The 15,651-nt window shown below is 45.6% G+C and overlaps 1 protein-coding gene across 3 annotated transcripts in view; it reads left to right on the top strand.

Annotated features, from left to right (window-relative positions):
* Positions 1-15,651, top strand: part of SFMBT1 (Scm like with four mbt domains 1) — a 132,915-nt gene that overhangs the window by 57,926 nt on the left and 59,338 nt on the right. Inside the window, exon 1 of one of the 3 annotated variants that reach the window (XM_039558962.1) lies at positions 38-258. The exons of 1 other annotated variant lie outside the window; for it this stretch is intronic. The gene's annotated coding sequence lies outside the window, so the exon portion shown is untranslated. Of the gene's footprint in view, positions 1-37; positions 259-1,288; positions 1,370-15,651 lie in introns of those variants that run through there. One more of the 3 variants, XM_039558961.1, reaches the window with a different exon arrangement.

Genomic DNA, 15,651 nt, shown 5'->3' on the forward strand with positions numbered 1-15,651 from the left:
TATCCTGCCTGGCATCGCACCGCATCGCTCAGGAGTAATCGGAGCCCGGCGCGTCTCCGCGGTGCCGCGGCGCGCAGAGCGGTGTGTGCGATCTGCCCGCTGGATGCGTAATGAGCAAGTTCATGGTTCCATTCGTTCTTCCTGCCCGCTGTTCCGGTACTGCCGCTCTGTTTATTTGTTGGCACTTCTTTGCTCCAGAGACAAACCATTACAGCTCACTCGATCCGCCTGCTCTTCGCCTCGGAACACTCGTTTCTGGTCGGTAGCAACTGGTGTCCAGCACGACGCGAGGGCACGTACGCACAGACAAGCTCCGGTGCCCGCGGGCTGGGCAAGCCGGCCGAGAGCCCGCGGCCCGGGAGCGCGTCCCTCCCGGCGGCGAGCGGACCGGAGCGCGGCCGCAGCGCTCCCGCCGCCGTCTGCGGCCGCCGCCGCTGGCGGGCGGATGCGCTCCCGGGGAGCGCAAAGGCTTTTCGCGCTCTGCTCCCGCAGTCCCCCGCCGACCGGCGGGCTCATTCCCGGCCACCGCCTCGGTGCGGACCGGCTACGGGGCTCGGGGCGGGGGGCGCTCCCTTTCCGCCCCTCCGTCCCCGCCGCACGGGCAGGAGCGCGGTGTTGCACAACCCGCTTCCTTTTTCTTTCGCTTCGCTGCGCCGCGGGCAGCGGCGGCGAGTGCGCGGGGCGCCGGTCTCCGCCCTGGGTGGGGGGGACGACACGGCCGGTGCCGCCCGCCCGCTCCCCGCCAACTGCGGCGCTGGCGCGGCCCCGCCGGCTGCGCGGGCCCGCTGGGGGGGCCGGGGGGGCGCCGCTGGTCCCCGCGCCCCGACCGACGGGGCCGGTTCTGTCCGAGGGGAAGGGGGCTAAATCCTCGCCGGGGCGGGGGGGGGGGGGGAATGGAGACAGGACCGCGCATCCCGCGGCAGGCACCGACCGCCCGCTCGCCCGCCGGGCCGTGTCCCTTTCCGCGGCGCCCGGGCAGGGCGTGGACGCCCGCCCCGCCCCGGCAGAGTCGCGGCGGCGCGTCCCGTTACCGGCGGCCGATCCCGCGCTGCCCCCGGCGCGGCGGGAGCAGGTGTCCGGGGGCAGCAGCCCGGGGCAGCGCGGCGGGGGCGGGGTCGGGGCCGGGCCCCGCGGGGCCGGGCGGGCGGCGGCGGCGGCGGGCTCGGCGCGCCCGCGGCAGGAGGGAGCCGGAGCGCCCGAAAAGCCGTGAGGGGAGGGGAGGGCGGAGGGGCGGGAGGGGGGAGGCAGGCGGGCGGGCGGCGGGCGCATGCGCTCTGGCGGGCCGTGCCATATTGGAATGAGGCAGTGAGCGGAGCGCTGGGGAGCCCGAGCCCCGGCAGCGGCGCAGGGCTGGAAAAACTCCCCGCAGGTGAGGCGGGCGGCGGCGGCGCCCGCGCGCAGGCGGAGCGGCCCCGGGCGCAGCTGTTGGGGGCGTTTTGCCGGCGGGGCGCGGGGCCCGGAGGGTTTTTCCGGGCTCACGAAGTTTGGATGCGGGAAAAAGGCGGCGAGGTAGGAGGAGGAGGAGGAGGGAAGAGGCAGGCGGAGCGCGGCGGGGAGGCGGCGGCGGCGGCAGCGCGGGGGGGACGCGCCTTCGGCCGCGCCGAGGAGCGATGCGCGGGGCTGGCCGGGCGCCGCCGCGCAACTGCCCGCGCGCAACTCTGCGCGCTCCCGCCAGGGGCCCGCGGCGTCCCGCGGCGCGCTCGGCCGAAGTTGCCCTCCCGGCCGGCCCCGCGCCCGCCCGGGGACGCGCCCGGCCCCCGCGGGAACTTTGTGCGCGCCGCGACGCCGCCCCGGCGCGGCCGGTCCCTGCCCGCGCCCGCGGGGGGCCGAGCCCACCGAGCGCCTCTCGCTCGCCCCCCTCCCCCTCAAAATGGCGGTGGAAGGGGACCTTTAAACCCCGCGCCGCTCCGCTCCGCACCCTCGCCGGGCGCGGCCGCGCTCCGCTCGGCGCGGCGCGCGTCCCGCCCGGGGCAGCGGCTGGCGTCGGTCCCCGTCAAGTGGCCCGTCAGCGAGCGGCTCTCGCCTCCCGGTCGGGGTGGGTGGTGTGCGGGGAGAGGGGCGGGCGCCGCCTCCGCGGCCGCGCCGCCGGCTCTCCCGCAGCGCCGCCGCCCGCGGCTGCGGGGCCTGCGCTGCCGCGGGGCCGGGCATTGTGTGCGCGCCGCGCCCGCCGCCGCCGCTCCGCACCTCCGGCGGCTCCGCGCCCGGCGGCGCTCCGGCGAGCGACACACAGCCTTTGGTCTCTCGGGGAGTCGGTCTGCGCTGCCCGCCGCTCCTGCACCTGAAGTCGTAAATCGGCCGCCGGTGACACTGCCCGGGCGGCCGCCGGGGATGCCCCGGGACGCCAACTTCGGGCTGGGGAGGGAGCGGCGCCAGGGCAGCGTCTGCGGGAGGGCTCCCGCCCGGGCAGCGCCGGGTGAAAGCGGGAGGGCGGAATGCCCGCATCGGAAGGACTGAGCAAGTTTTCCGTCTGTGGCTTTTGCAAACTTGCTACCAACCCCCCCCCCCCCATCCCCCCTCCGCCGCCGCCCCACACACAGTGGAAATAAAGAAAGGAGAAGAAAAACAGCGTGGGCAGTTAATTGTGGATTTTTAACTACATTCGCTATTGCAGTTCTATAAGGCCCTTATTTATTGAGAAATAGGCCAGTGATGCCTGTTTCACAGTCCCATGCATGCTTTAGCAGAACAATTATATCTACTTTGGAGAAACTTGTTGCCATTATAAAAAGATTGTACATGGTAACCCTCATGTCTGACAGTTTCACCCACTCTGACAGCAGAATTTTGGTGGGAGAGGTTTTGCAGAGAAAGAAAAGGCCTAACTTGCTGTTTCTTTGCTGTTCCTTCCTTCCTTTATGGGAGCTGGCTGCTGTCAGTAGCCCAGGAGGTTACCATAGCGAACGGTTCCGTGAGGCAGAATATAAGCTGCACCACGCAAAACTCACACTGGAAAAAATGATAATCCACCTTATAACTTCAGAAATATCATTGTTGCAACCTACTTAAGGTTTGTGATGTGTGTGAACTGGTCAGAAACATCTGTCTTTTAAGAGGAAAAGTTGTTAATGGCAAGTAGTTTTGCTCCTTCAGGTGTGAGGACTGTAACTTGTAGGATCTACAGCATCCAGCAGGATGGATTCCTGGTCTGGCTGCGGTCTGTGATTACTGTTTCAAAACAGCCAGCTGTTGGGACAAAGTAAATCAATGTGAAGGTAAAAATAGATCAATTAACTGAAAGCCTGGGTTTCTTGTGTGGTAGGCGTTACTGACATGGATTTTACAATTTAAAAAAATGAGTAAAAAGCTATCTATCTATCTAAAAGATCATCTCTAGAGAGAAGACTTAGTGGCCTTCCTGCCTTCAATTCAGCCACTTCCTCTTTTGCATTTGGTTTGTGAATTGTTGCTGTGATTGAGGGATGAGAATGAAATCTGGTTCTTCCCAGAACCTATGTTAGGAAGATGCTTATGGACAAGACAGGCAACCAAATAAAACTGATCTCACTGCCTTTTTTAATGACTCATAGTTAGGAGGTGGCATAGGAGTGTCGGGAGAATGGCTTTGCTGTTGTTTGGTGTGTCCGTGCTGGGCACTTAACCTGGGACACCTCAGGATCCTGTTACATTAGAGCTGACACGCTCCTTCTCCAGGGGAGACAGCAGTGCCCGGCAGAGAGCAGGGAAACAGTAGCAGATCTCTGTAGTTATTGATCTGTATGGGTTTTCCTTTGCTGGTTTTTTTCCCCCTCTACTATTAATTTGCTGGTATTGAGTTATCTTATCTGATTCTTAAACCTGGCAAATCTCCTAAGCAATTGCTGTAGGGAAAAGGTGGATTAAGTGTAAACTGACATGTTAATGACCAATAGAGTTTTTGCATGGTGTAATCTTTATATTCTGGGAACTCTTTCACTGCCTCATGGGGAAGATATTAATGAGTAAAAACAACACGTGCCATAGTATGTTTTGGTAACACTTTTTAGGGGTTCTTTTGGTCATTTCATGGCAGACCAGGGACAATTGTAGACCACAATCTTTCTGTCGTGGTTGCCTTTTGAATCCACTGTATTTGGAATTCACCTTAACATCATTGCTGTGCTTCCAACTTGTGAAGTTTGGCCGTGGCACGATCATCATGCAGTGATGCAGACATCAATACAGTCATTTTGTGCTGGCTTGATTTAAGTAATTGTCCTACAACTGATGCACTTGAGGTACGTGGCAACTTAATTACACGAACACGCTGACAGTGAAATGATTCATGTTAGATCCACTATAGTGTCCTTTAAGTGCATGGGAAAAGTAAGCCTAAAGGTGTTTAGCAAGGGGCATTTTGGGGAGAGAGCTTCCAGTGCCTGAAACCCCAGGGCTTGCATTACATCCATTGTTCCTATAATGACATGGCAGCTTTAATGCTACAGAATAGTCTTGGGGTTTAGTTTCTTGACTTTTTAAGTGTGCAGTTCTGTGTCTTGTAGATTGGTCATTGACTTGAAACAGTGTAGCCTGTGCAAGTTACAAGTGTTTTCTGGACCTATGACAGCTTTCTTTGGTGTTGTTCATCTCGCTCATCTTGCTTGATGATTAGCAGATTTTGTGTGTCATCTTTGTTTTGGTCTCTTGGAGTATCAGTGTTGCTGCTGGTAGTGGACTTGACTTTGTGCTCCTTTCCTTCTACTTTCGGGAAGTGGCTGTCGAGTTTTAGATCTTATGTTTAAACCTGAAGTGGGTGTTACTTAAAGCTTTTAAGGTCGGGGTGGTTCCCCCTCTCAGGATTACTTTCTAACTTGAAAAGTCAAGGGATAGAATAAGAGGGAAGGAGGTGATTTTTTTTGTTTTGATTCAAATGCTTGTTGAAATGGTCCTGAAGGCAAACGTGTCTCACAGTGTGTGAGATCCTGAAAGGGAGATTTAGCAGTTCACATTCTTGAAGTTCAGAAAAAGTCAAAAATGAGAATAAATTTTTATCTTAATTTTACATTAGTATCTTATGATTTTTAAAGCCATTACATCAGTGCAGTGATATTTTATTGGAATTACATATTTTTCTAACTTTAATCCATAATTCTTTCCACTGTGCATGGTTTTCTTTATATTGATAAAACTTATGAAAGAAGCATTGAGATGCTAATTAGTGCTCTTTTGATTTTAAAATAGTTTTGGTTCCCAGGGTACAGAATATAAATACATTTTTTTTAAGTTAGATTTGGTGCATATAAGACACACGTTTTCTGTTCACTCTGTACCTGTGTTGATTTTTCTTCCTTTTTGCCAGACTTTGCTGACAATCTCTGAGGATTGGTGGTGATCATAGGATAATTACAGTAGTAATAGTAGTAATAATAATAATCGTAGTAATAATTATTATTATTATTTTACACCTATTTATGGGTGAGATTGTGGTTTTTTAAGGGTTCCTAGTGAAGGCTGGTCTGTAGAATTAAAGCATTACAACATAAATTCTACTCTGCATTCTTAATAGGGCATCTCTTAGGGGAATTACATGTTTGAGTATTTTAAATGTTCTCCTGTGAGAAAGGAGGGTGTGAGCTTAGGCTGGAACAAGATATTGTGCCTATCAGTTGGGACTCTCCAGGTAACTCTCCACGTCTCTGGGAAATTAGTGAATTTTAAGTAATGCAAAGCTGCATGGTAGTTACAGAGTGGTAGGGGAATGCTTTAATAGCCTTTGAAGATGGAAAGCTGTAAGTCTTCGGGGTAGTTTTCTGTTTTGTTTGGTTTGGGAGTGTTGGGTTATCACCCACACACACCATTGAGGAGTGTTTAGCTGGGAAGTGTGCAAATAAAGAAGGCCTGGGAGCCACACGACCGGGGAAGCCCAGGTCCCAAGGTCTTTTTCTTCCTCTCTCTCCCCCTCCTCTTTTTCCCTTTCTTTACCTCTTGTGGATTCTCTGGGATGTCTTCATTCACCTTTCAATGGAGACAGTGATGTTTGGATTTATTTTCCCTATGAAAATAAGCATCCTAGTACAACACTTGTTGGATCTCAGTGTCATAGAAACCCCAAGCCCTCAGTCATGTTCTGTTGACTGGGTTTGAGGAAGGGTCACGATAGGAGAGGCAAAAAACTGCACACATGCAAATATTCCGAATTAATCTAATGAGCTTTGTTTCCTGGGATAACCAGGTAAGCAATAATGTTAAAACCTGAAGTAAGGAGGGCTTCAGTGATGTTTGCAGTAGAACAACCATCTCTTCTGTAATGCCTCTCTCTAGTACTGGGATTTCTGTTCTTTCAAGCCATTGTTTTTTTTTATGAGACAGAGCAGCCTTAAGTGACGCAAGTTTTTTGCTGCACGGGTTATTCATGGCAAATAATGCACAAGTAAGAGTTTTCCCTTTACTTAAAGTTGGTGGGAGCCATATGTATTTTATTTTGGCTTTTTCCACCCACTGGGATTTGGCACATGGACAGGTTGCAGATGCTTTTACCTACAGTGCAGGTGAGTTGTAGCTACAGAGGTAATGTCAGCAATTTGTTCAGATTATGTGGACATTTAAAATGTGATTATAGTCCCTAGAGTCATCCTGAGCAGCAGCTTGCTGGTTTTCAAGGTCATTGTTTATGTTGCTGTGGCACTTCATTTACACTGGTTTATTTGCTGTTACACTTGAGGACACTCTTGTTCACTACAGAAATGATCTCTTTCTTCAAACAGATGAGTTGGGAAGGAGATTAGTGGAATGTGATGTTATCTAAAAATGATGTAGCTATTAAACTAGCTTTGAGATTCTCTGAGAGTACTGATCAGTGAGAGAAGAGATGCATCTTGGATTATTTTTTTCTCTAAGAGTAAATGATGCAGGGCTGAGCGACCTCCTCTCCTATTTTGTCTGATTGGAGTTGAGGGCTCTCAGCATATCTCAAGAGGTGCTCTGTCTTGCAGAATTGGGTCATTGGTTGAAAGTAATGACGGTGATGGGGAACCCTGCAAGGTTTTGCTGTTTGTCACTTAATCCTTTCCAAGGATGTGAGGGACTGGAGCAGTGATCCTGAAGTAGATATCAAGTGGATTGGAGAAGATGAACTCTGTCTTGATGTATTTAGGGGCTGTAGTCACTATTTCTTTTGGCAATGGGTGACAGAAAGCCATAAATAGCACCTTCAGATTTGTCATTGTTTCCAGAAGAAACTGATCAAGTCAGGAAGTGAAGGCACTTCCCTTCTGATGCTGGGTGCACATTTATTACAAATGGCTCTGCGAGTTCTGTGGGTGTCTCACCTCTCTGTGCTGGAGCGAGTGATGCTCTGGCATTTCTTACTTTTTCTTGATCTCTTGACCTGGGAAAATACATACAAATGTACAAATTTTTTTATTATTATTTGGTGTATTTTTTCTTTTTGTTGCCTGACTGAATGAAATCCATTTAGGATTCCCTGCCTCCTCGGGAGCTGTAGTAATGTGCACGTTTGCAGCTCAAGCATGCACTTTGCTCTCTGCATGGGGAGCCGTGACCTCTTGGTTTAAAAAAAGAAAGTTATTTGTCTTGAAATCATAAAAAAAAAAGAGAAAAAAATTTAAATCTAAGGTCTGTGAAACTCCGTTATACTGTAAAGCCTTGTCTGAAACCCCAGTGGGTTTTTGAGAGTATCTTTCTTGTCAAAGCATCTCCTTTTGAAAGGAGGCCAACGCTGGCTTCAGTGCCCAATAACTTTGAATGAGGACACGGTGCTGAAAAAGCTGTGATGTTCCACAGCAGTATGGAGAAATGCTACTGAAGCCTGACAGGTCTATGTATTATAGACACAGGCTTTGCCTCACATATATATATAAATATTAGTATTTATTTTTTCCTAATGTCAAGTTCCAAACATGCCCTCATTAATGTGTTAAGCACTAAATTGTTCAAATTGTGTTTTCAAGTAAATTACAGGGCCTGTCATTGGATTCCTAAAGAAGTGTCCAGGTAGGGAATGCCAAGCAGACAGGCAGGGGGAGAACACAGGGATGCTTCCTTGCAATTGGGGCAGCAAAACTCACGAATGCACATCCTAAAAAAGAAATTATTGAAGTAGGCAGTGATTCCTTCCAGGATTAACTCTGCTCATTGCTCTTTAAAGTGTTACCATGAGGGTTAGACTAATGGCCCTAAGAAATAATGCAAGCACGGGATCAGTCACAAGTGTTACAGATATAGCACTAATTGGCTAATTGAATAGAGCTAATCAACTCCTTTTAAATGAATGTGACCATGGGCACGGGCACAGGGAAATCTCTTCTTCCAGGGAAGTTTTTCCTCCTCTTTTTGCTAAACAAAATCCAGTCAATTTAGCTGTGAGGCTTTTTATTCCAGTGGCCAAGAGCAAAAGTCTTCTTTTTCATGTGTTTATTTTATGTCTTAAGTTATTTGTTAAACTTTTTAAACAGATTTTGGGGAGGAAGAAGGAGCTTAATTTTGAATTCCCCTTTTTCTTGTGGCCAGATCTTACATTTTGAACTTAGCAAATTTAAACGTGTATTTTGTTGCTCCCCTTAATTAAAACCAATGTATTTAGGGAAGTGATTTGTTGAAGCACGAGTCCAGTTTGTTTTGATAATAAGCCAGTTCTAGATAATTCTAGCCTCACTGCAAGTGTAGAGGGAGTGTGTCCAACAGCTGCTTTGTCTGGTTTTGATTTTTTTACTGGCTCATGTTATGTAAGAAAGAGATAATGACTGGAAACTGAAGAATCAGGGAAGGTTGTTTCTTCTTCTGGTCTTCATAGAAAAAAAAGACAGCAAGGAAGGGCAAGGTGACAATAAAAGCCACACATTTTTAAACTGAAGTTAATGTTTCTTGGTTTAACTCTATGTTCTTACTTAATGAATACCAAAACATTGTCTTCTTTGTTTCTGCCTTCTCTGTAAATGCTTTTAAAGTAAGAATACTCATTATCCAAGTAAAATGAAAGTGCAGGTTTTTTTCTAATTGGAGTTCAATTTCCATCTAAAAGCAACTCGACAAAAATTGTAATTCTTATAATTATCCAATAAGAAGTGCAGAAATTATCTTTTCATAGTAAATCTAAGTTTTTATTTTGATATTCAGGTTTAATCTTTTGCATTTATATTCTGTTTCCAAATGGTGGTTGCATCTTACTGGAAACTATTTTTAGGTTATTCAGAAATTGCAGTATTGTGTTGTTTAATACGCTTTTATTTAAAGCAATTTATAGAAATGCTTTCCTTTTGTGCTGTGACGTAGATTATGACATCAAAATATGCTTCATTAGTCTTGATCATTCTTACACGCAGATGTGAGTGTAGATAATATAGCAGAAAAAATAACAACTTTCTGTCAATTACTCAAGGTATCTTTATGGAAAAATAGCAGTATTGATGCTTCTGAAGAGGTGTGGTTTTAGAACGCTGGTCACAGTGGTTGCAGCAGTCAGGCTGGATGAGTCTCTGAATGAAGCAGTGTTTTTTGGGTTTCAAAGACTAATGGTGTATGATTTCTTCATTATCTGCCTTTCCTCAATGCACCTGACAAACAGCATGGCAAAATCCACTTCAGTGTGTAAAATTAACCCTTCTGAGATTCTACCTTAGCAGTGATGTTTCAAACAAAAATATCACTGCGGTGGCTCTTGGGGGTGGTTGAGAAGTTTCTTTGCGTTGCTGGAGGAAGAGTGGCTTCAAGTCTAGCTAAAAGTGGGATGAGCATAAAAATTGCCATAATGTGTCAGATCAGGAGGACACCTACTCCTGTGTCTCACCTCAAAAATCTCTTGAAATGAGGGTAAGAGGCAGTGAAGTAGAGCACAGCTCCTTCTTGCCGACCGCGCAGGAACCAGGGATTGGCCCTGTTCTCTGTCAGTTGGTCTGATCCCTTCTGAATCCACAACTGCCTGTGTTTGGCTCTGCAGTTTATTGTGTGCCATGGCAAAGGTGCTTAGTCTGTGGTTTCTGGTCCTTGTGGTAGGAGAAATGGTGAATAACCTTTCCTTATATTTCTTTTTGATGCTAGTTTTGATTTTGCACGCCTCTTGTACTCTTCTGTAGTTGCACTGTTCAGCTCAAAGAAGAAACCTGCTGTGTTGTAGAGAAGATGTTGAAGCCCATCTGTAGCTTATGTCTGCAGTGCTGAGCAGGGCAGGGATGCTCTTTCTGATTGTGGCTGGTTCTTACCTTTGCTGTAAAACTGAGTTGTACATCCGTCCCTGTTACTATCGAAGTGTTTCAAGCCTCTGATGGTCTTTCTTACCTTTTTTGGTGCATCTTTTAGTATTTACATGGCTGTTGGACACCAGCACTACTGGCTGTCTCAAGGGGCTCTGGATTTCTAGAATTGTAGCACAGTGTTTGTTGTTTTCTTCTCCATTCCATGGGGCTCTTAATGAGTATGAAATTGATGTTCCAAGAGAATTAGTTGTAACAGTTGCAAAATTCCAAGTTGCAGTAGCTAATTTAGATCTCATTGTATAGGTGAGGTTATTTCTTTTTCTATATCTTATTATCTTGCCTTTAATTTCATTTGCTATTATCCTTCTGCAGTTCTTAGCAAACAGAATTTATTTTTTATCTCTTGAATGCTTCTGTATTGTCTTAAAACTTCACACTCATTTCGTGCTTGTGTTCTTCTCTTGGAAAGGAGGACACAGTACAGTCATTAGTCCTCCTTGTATTGTGAACAACTGCTTTTTCTTTCTATCATTATTTCATGTCTTTATAATGAACCTTTTGAGATGATCTTCCAGAAGAAGCTCCAAAATATTTCAAGTCTCATTGGATGGAAGCAGCCTCTCACCTGAGGTGATCAGTAGACTTGGGTTTGAGCTTAATGCCCAGATTGTATCATATCCTTTCTAAAACTCTTACTTCTTGACAAATTAGTTGATGAATTAACTTCATTTAATGAAGTTTTACCATTTAGTGATCTTTGACTAGATCTTCTGTGCAGCATATGGTGTGGAATTTAACACTGATATTTTCAACATTTAAAAATCTTATTCTGAAGTTCCCAGGTTGTGAAGCTTTTGAAATTACCAAAGTGGGAATTCAGCTATGTATTCCCAGACACCAAGCCTGCGTGCTATGGTGTGAGTAGATCAGTGGATGCTTCAGTTTGGAAAAGGACAAAATGAACATCCCTGGTCTGAAGGAACAAGGTCAAATCAGTCTCCTTGTGGAGGCTCCATGCTGCCTTGTGGCCACACCTGTGTGATGTGCACAGGAGAGCATGGATCTTACATTTAATCCCTATTATATGGGAATATGCTGCAATCCAAAGGATTTATGTTGCACATGATTTACTTTGGTATAAGGTAATATGTTGGAGATTGTTGAATCAAGAAAAGTGATTTCATTTTGCTGTTAATGAGTGTTTTTCTGTCGCCCTTTAGAAAAATCCATTCACTGTTTCTCTGTACCCCAGCAGTTTTCTGTTCATTTTGTGGCCATTCACTTCTTCTGGGTGTGCCAGAGAATGAGCTTTTAATCTTTTGTGTTTAGAAGATGTTTTCGTAACCATAAAGGCTAACGAAGTACCTTACAAGAATTAAAGTTAAGATGTTGCAGAGATGTTGACCTCAGCTTTGGAAAGCTTTTAGGGAGTATTTTTCTAGGCCGGTTCTTCACTCAGTTGATGTGCTTGCTTTGCATAGAGATCTGATAATTCATTTTTTTACATTCCTGTTGCTCCTGGAGCGATCGTGGCAGTGCTGGGCTGTGCAATTTCCGGTTGCTGCTGAGGGCAGCACTTAAGTGGAGATGGTGTAATTTACATCCAGTGCTGCACTTGCCACTTAATGTTTTCTAGCAACTCCATTTCTATAGGGAGCAAATCAAAACAGACTTGGGCTGTCAGCAGAGATGTGTTTTTTAAACACAACCAGGCAAATGGTTTTCTTTTCCATTTAATCAAGAGTATATTTAAAATCGAATGTCACAGCGGAAGCATGTGATTATAATACATGCAGGTATTTCTAGTGGGTTTAGCTCTAAAGAACTTCCATGGGCTACACTTAGATGCAAAATATTGGCATGGGGGAAGAAAATGCAGGAGACTTCATGAAACAACTTTTAAAGGTGGTGTTTTCAGGACAAAGGTATCCTTTGGTTTTTCTGAGGCACTGTTTTTATTACATCCTGCTACAGAATTAAAATTTTGATTTAATAATCACAACTAATGATTCAAAGGTTGAAGTGGAACTTGAATAGAGGAGTATTATCTCTCTTTTGTATATATTAATAACAGGAACAAGGTTACATGTGACAGCAGAGTGATGTCTGAAAAAATACACACTGAGCTTTACAGGGACAGGGCTGCAAAAATAATTCAGTGGGGAGGAAAAAAAGTATGAATTTGAAAACACTTCTTATGACAGTGTAAATGTTCCATTGTTGTCAGGATCAGGCTTTGAAATTGTACTCCTAAAAATAGAGAAATCTTTTTCAGTTGCACTCTGTCTTTTGAGCCCTTAGGCTCAAGTCTTGTTTTTCTCTCTGTATGAACAGAGAAAAAAAAATCTTAAAATGAGAACAGATTTTCTTGTAACTTTACCATTCGTGATGTTGGGATAATAAGAGCATCATCCCTTACTGTGAGCTCTTTACTAAAACCCTGTGCTCTAACTCTTCTTAGGCCTTTAGGCCTGTTAATGTTCTTGTGATTTGAAATTTGTTGTTTAAAGCTGTTGTCTTTCTTTTCTTAACCTTTCTTTTTTTTTTTTTTTTTTCTCCTCTCTGTCTAAGCTTTCAGTACTTTTTAAAGGGAGGAATGAGAAGGGAGCACATCAGTTAAGGAGCAATAAAAAAAGGCAATGCCATATTTTTGTGGCATTGCCTCGAGAGAGAGAATTCCATGATTTAGCACAGCTCGTAATACGGTAATTCCATTTAGGGGGAAAAGATCTAGGGAAAAGCTGTGTTTTGCCATCACAGTTTGCATGTGCAAAGAGTGGTAGGTGACTCAAAGGGAGCTTTAGCGCGTTAAAACTGCATTTCAGTGGATAGTGCAAGCACAGCTCATGAGCTACAGTGAAAATAGGTGCCTGTTTGGCTCCCTGTCAGAGGGTTTGAAGATCATGTTTGGTTGAAGATGTTCCAAGATCATATGGGGGATTCATGATGATTATTTATCTTGATGCCTGAAGTCTCTTGGAATTAATCAATCCAGGAAGACCTATACTGGCATTACAGCCAGCCTAGTGTGTGTGTTTTTCTCAGTTTTCTAGACTTAAAATGCCACATTTAAAGCCTTGTTACTCCGAGATGTTTTCTTAGCCTGTTAGGAAACGTCACTTACTTCACTTGAAAGGTTTAGGTACTGCTTTAACACCTAAAGTGTATGAAGTAGTCCAGGCTGTAAGGTGAGAAGGAACCATATTTCTGTGCTTTTAGCCTCTTATTATTTCTGCTTGGACATAATGTTAAGAGATGTGCTGGCAGTGGAACTGAAATGGTGGCCAGGTTCTGCTCGGTCAGTAATGATAGCTGGAGAGGGATTTTCTTTTCACACACGGGAAGTTGTGTCAGGGCATCAGGCAGCCAGCAGAGTGTATTGCTGACACAATGGCAGTGTGTTCAAGCCGGCTTGTCTTTGTGAGATTTGTTGAATCTCACAGGTAGAATGAAAAATGTTATAGTACCCAGATCTGTAATTTCACATAGAATAGTGTGTCCTGTACTAAGCCCTTTGTGATGGAACTTGGGACATTGATATTTCTGGGTTACATTCAGATAAAAAGGTAAATTTTTGTGTGTTGTCCATATAGTGCACCTCCTCTAGATATGCATGTATTTCCATTAAAATCCCATTTGCTAATCTGAGCTGGAACCCTTTTAAAACAAAATGCGAATAAAATCTTGGAAAGCAGTGGGAGACCTCGGGACTCTACAGTGAAAGGATTGAACTCTGCCATCCACAGCCTCTTATGAATAAAGTTAGCCTTCTAAAGATAAAAGAAAATTCAATTACAAAGCAAGAAGGAGGGCGAAGGGGTGTAATTAAAACACATAATCCTAAAAACAACATGAACAGTGCTTTTTCATGTTATACTTAAAGCAGTCTGCTTTGTGTGTGCAGTTGCTATTGCTTAAGATTATTGATTTAGTTTCCTGGGGGAAACACTTTTGAGAGGATGCGAAAAGGATGACGTCTGTTGGTGTGACTGGCAGTGTGATTTCACACGAGCATTCTACTTAAGGCAGTTTGCTGGAGAGTTTTCCTTCACTGCTTGCTAATCTTTCTTTGTGAAAAAAATAAAAAAAGGACTGAAATGAAGTGCTGCTTCTCCTTTTTTCTCACGCTAGCGGCAGTTGTCCTGTCAGCCCGAGTGCTTCAGGCAGCAGGAGGAACCAGAGGCAGCACGGGGACAGCGTGTTCTCTCCTCTTACATCTAATGCAGTGCTTGATTCCCAAAGTTGCATCGTTTGGACTTAGATTTTCAGATCATTTGCACTCCACCTTCCACTGAAGCCATCCACACTGGTGCTGAACACCTTTGATAGGATGTACAGCCCGAGGTCCGCATTAGTCTGGGAACTCAAGAAACCTCTCTGGAGTTTTGTGCCAAGTGCTAGTTCGGTGGTGTAGTAAATACACATCTGCTCTGCTGTGCTGTTTCTCTGCTAATTAGCAGCTTAGTCTTATGCTAATGGCAGGAGTTGGGTTAGACCACCTATCCTCTTGGTAGTGAGGCATTCCCTGGCTGGAGTTAAAGCATTTCCTTATCAGGACTGGCTTTTATTATAGAAATATTCTGATTCTGTCTATAGCAGGGTGAGACACACACTGACCTGCTCTGCAGCTGGGTCAGAAATGAGAACCTGTAGGTGTTCATGAGTAATTGAAGTTGACAGGCTGTCCATCTTCGGACCTCATTCCTTCAGGAACTGCAGCTGGTTTGATTTCACAAACAGGGATGATGCCTGATTTGGTGGAGAGGAAGAAGCTGTGAGGAAGGAAAGGTGGGAGGGAGCAGGCAAAAGAAAAATGTAGATGAGTACAGAGATCAGGATTGAACATGGACTTGACAGTCAAGAGGTTTCAGAAGGTCTTTTGAATGCTCTTCTCTTATGCTTTTAATGCCATTCAGAAACTCATCTCTTTCACAGCATTCTAGAGTTAAGTATTACAACTCCTTGGATTATTTGATACTTTAGGCTGATAGCTTGGTAAAATATAAGTAGCATTATTTCATAAGTTACTTTGTGCAAAAAAATTCTCTGGTAAGGATATATTTTGAATTATTGTAAAGAAAGTATGCATTTCTTAAAGCAGTTTATGTGCCTGTCTTGTTGTCTGCTTAAATATTTTGTGCAAGCTTAAAGAAAAATTGCTTGAGTAAACGTAATGTAAGAAAAAAAGCAGTGTAAGTTTTGTTGTGAGGTTTCTTAGTCAGTAAACATTCTTGCCTCTATTCATCTTTTACCTGGAATGCCTTATGTCCTGTTTGTCTGCTTTTGTAAAAATAGCTTGTGCCATCAATTTAGTTCCTTTGATAAAACGAATAATTAGAAGATACGCAATCAGAAACTAAAAGTAGCTATGCTTTTCAGCTGGAGAGAGCAAGTGTGTAATCACTGCTCAGGAACAGATTCCTGAATTCAGGTTGCAACCAGTGCATTTGCATTTTGAATCTATAAAAAAAAAGGCACAATCCCTTCAGAAAAAGTCAGTGGAAAACCTGAGATGAGCTTGCTT

Source organism: Corvus cornix, chromosome 12 (genome assembly GCF_000738735.6).
Source record: "Corvus cornix cornix isolate S_Up_H32 chromosome 12, ASM73873v5, whole genome shotgun sequence".
Classification (NCBI taxonomy): Eukaryota; Metazoa; Chordata; class Aves; order Passeriformes; family Corvidae; genus Corvus; species Corvus cornix.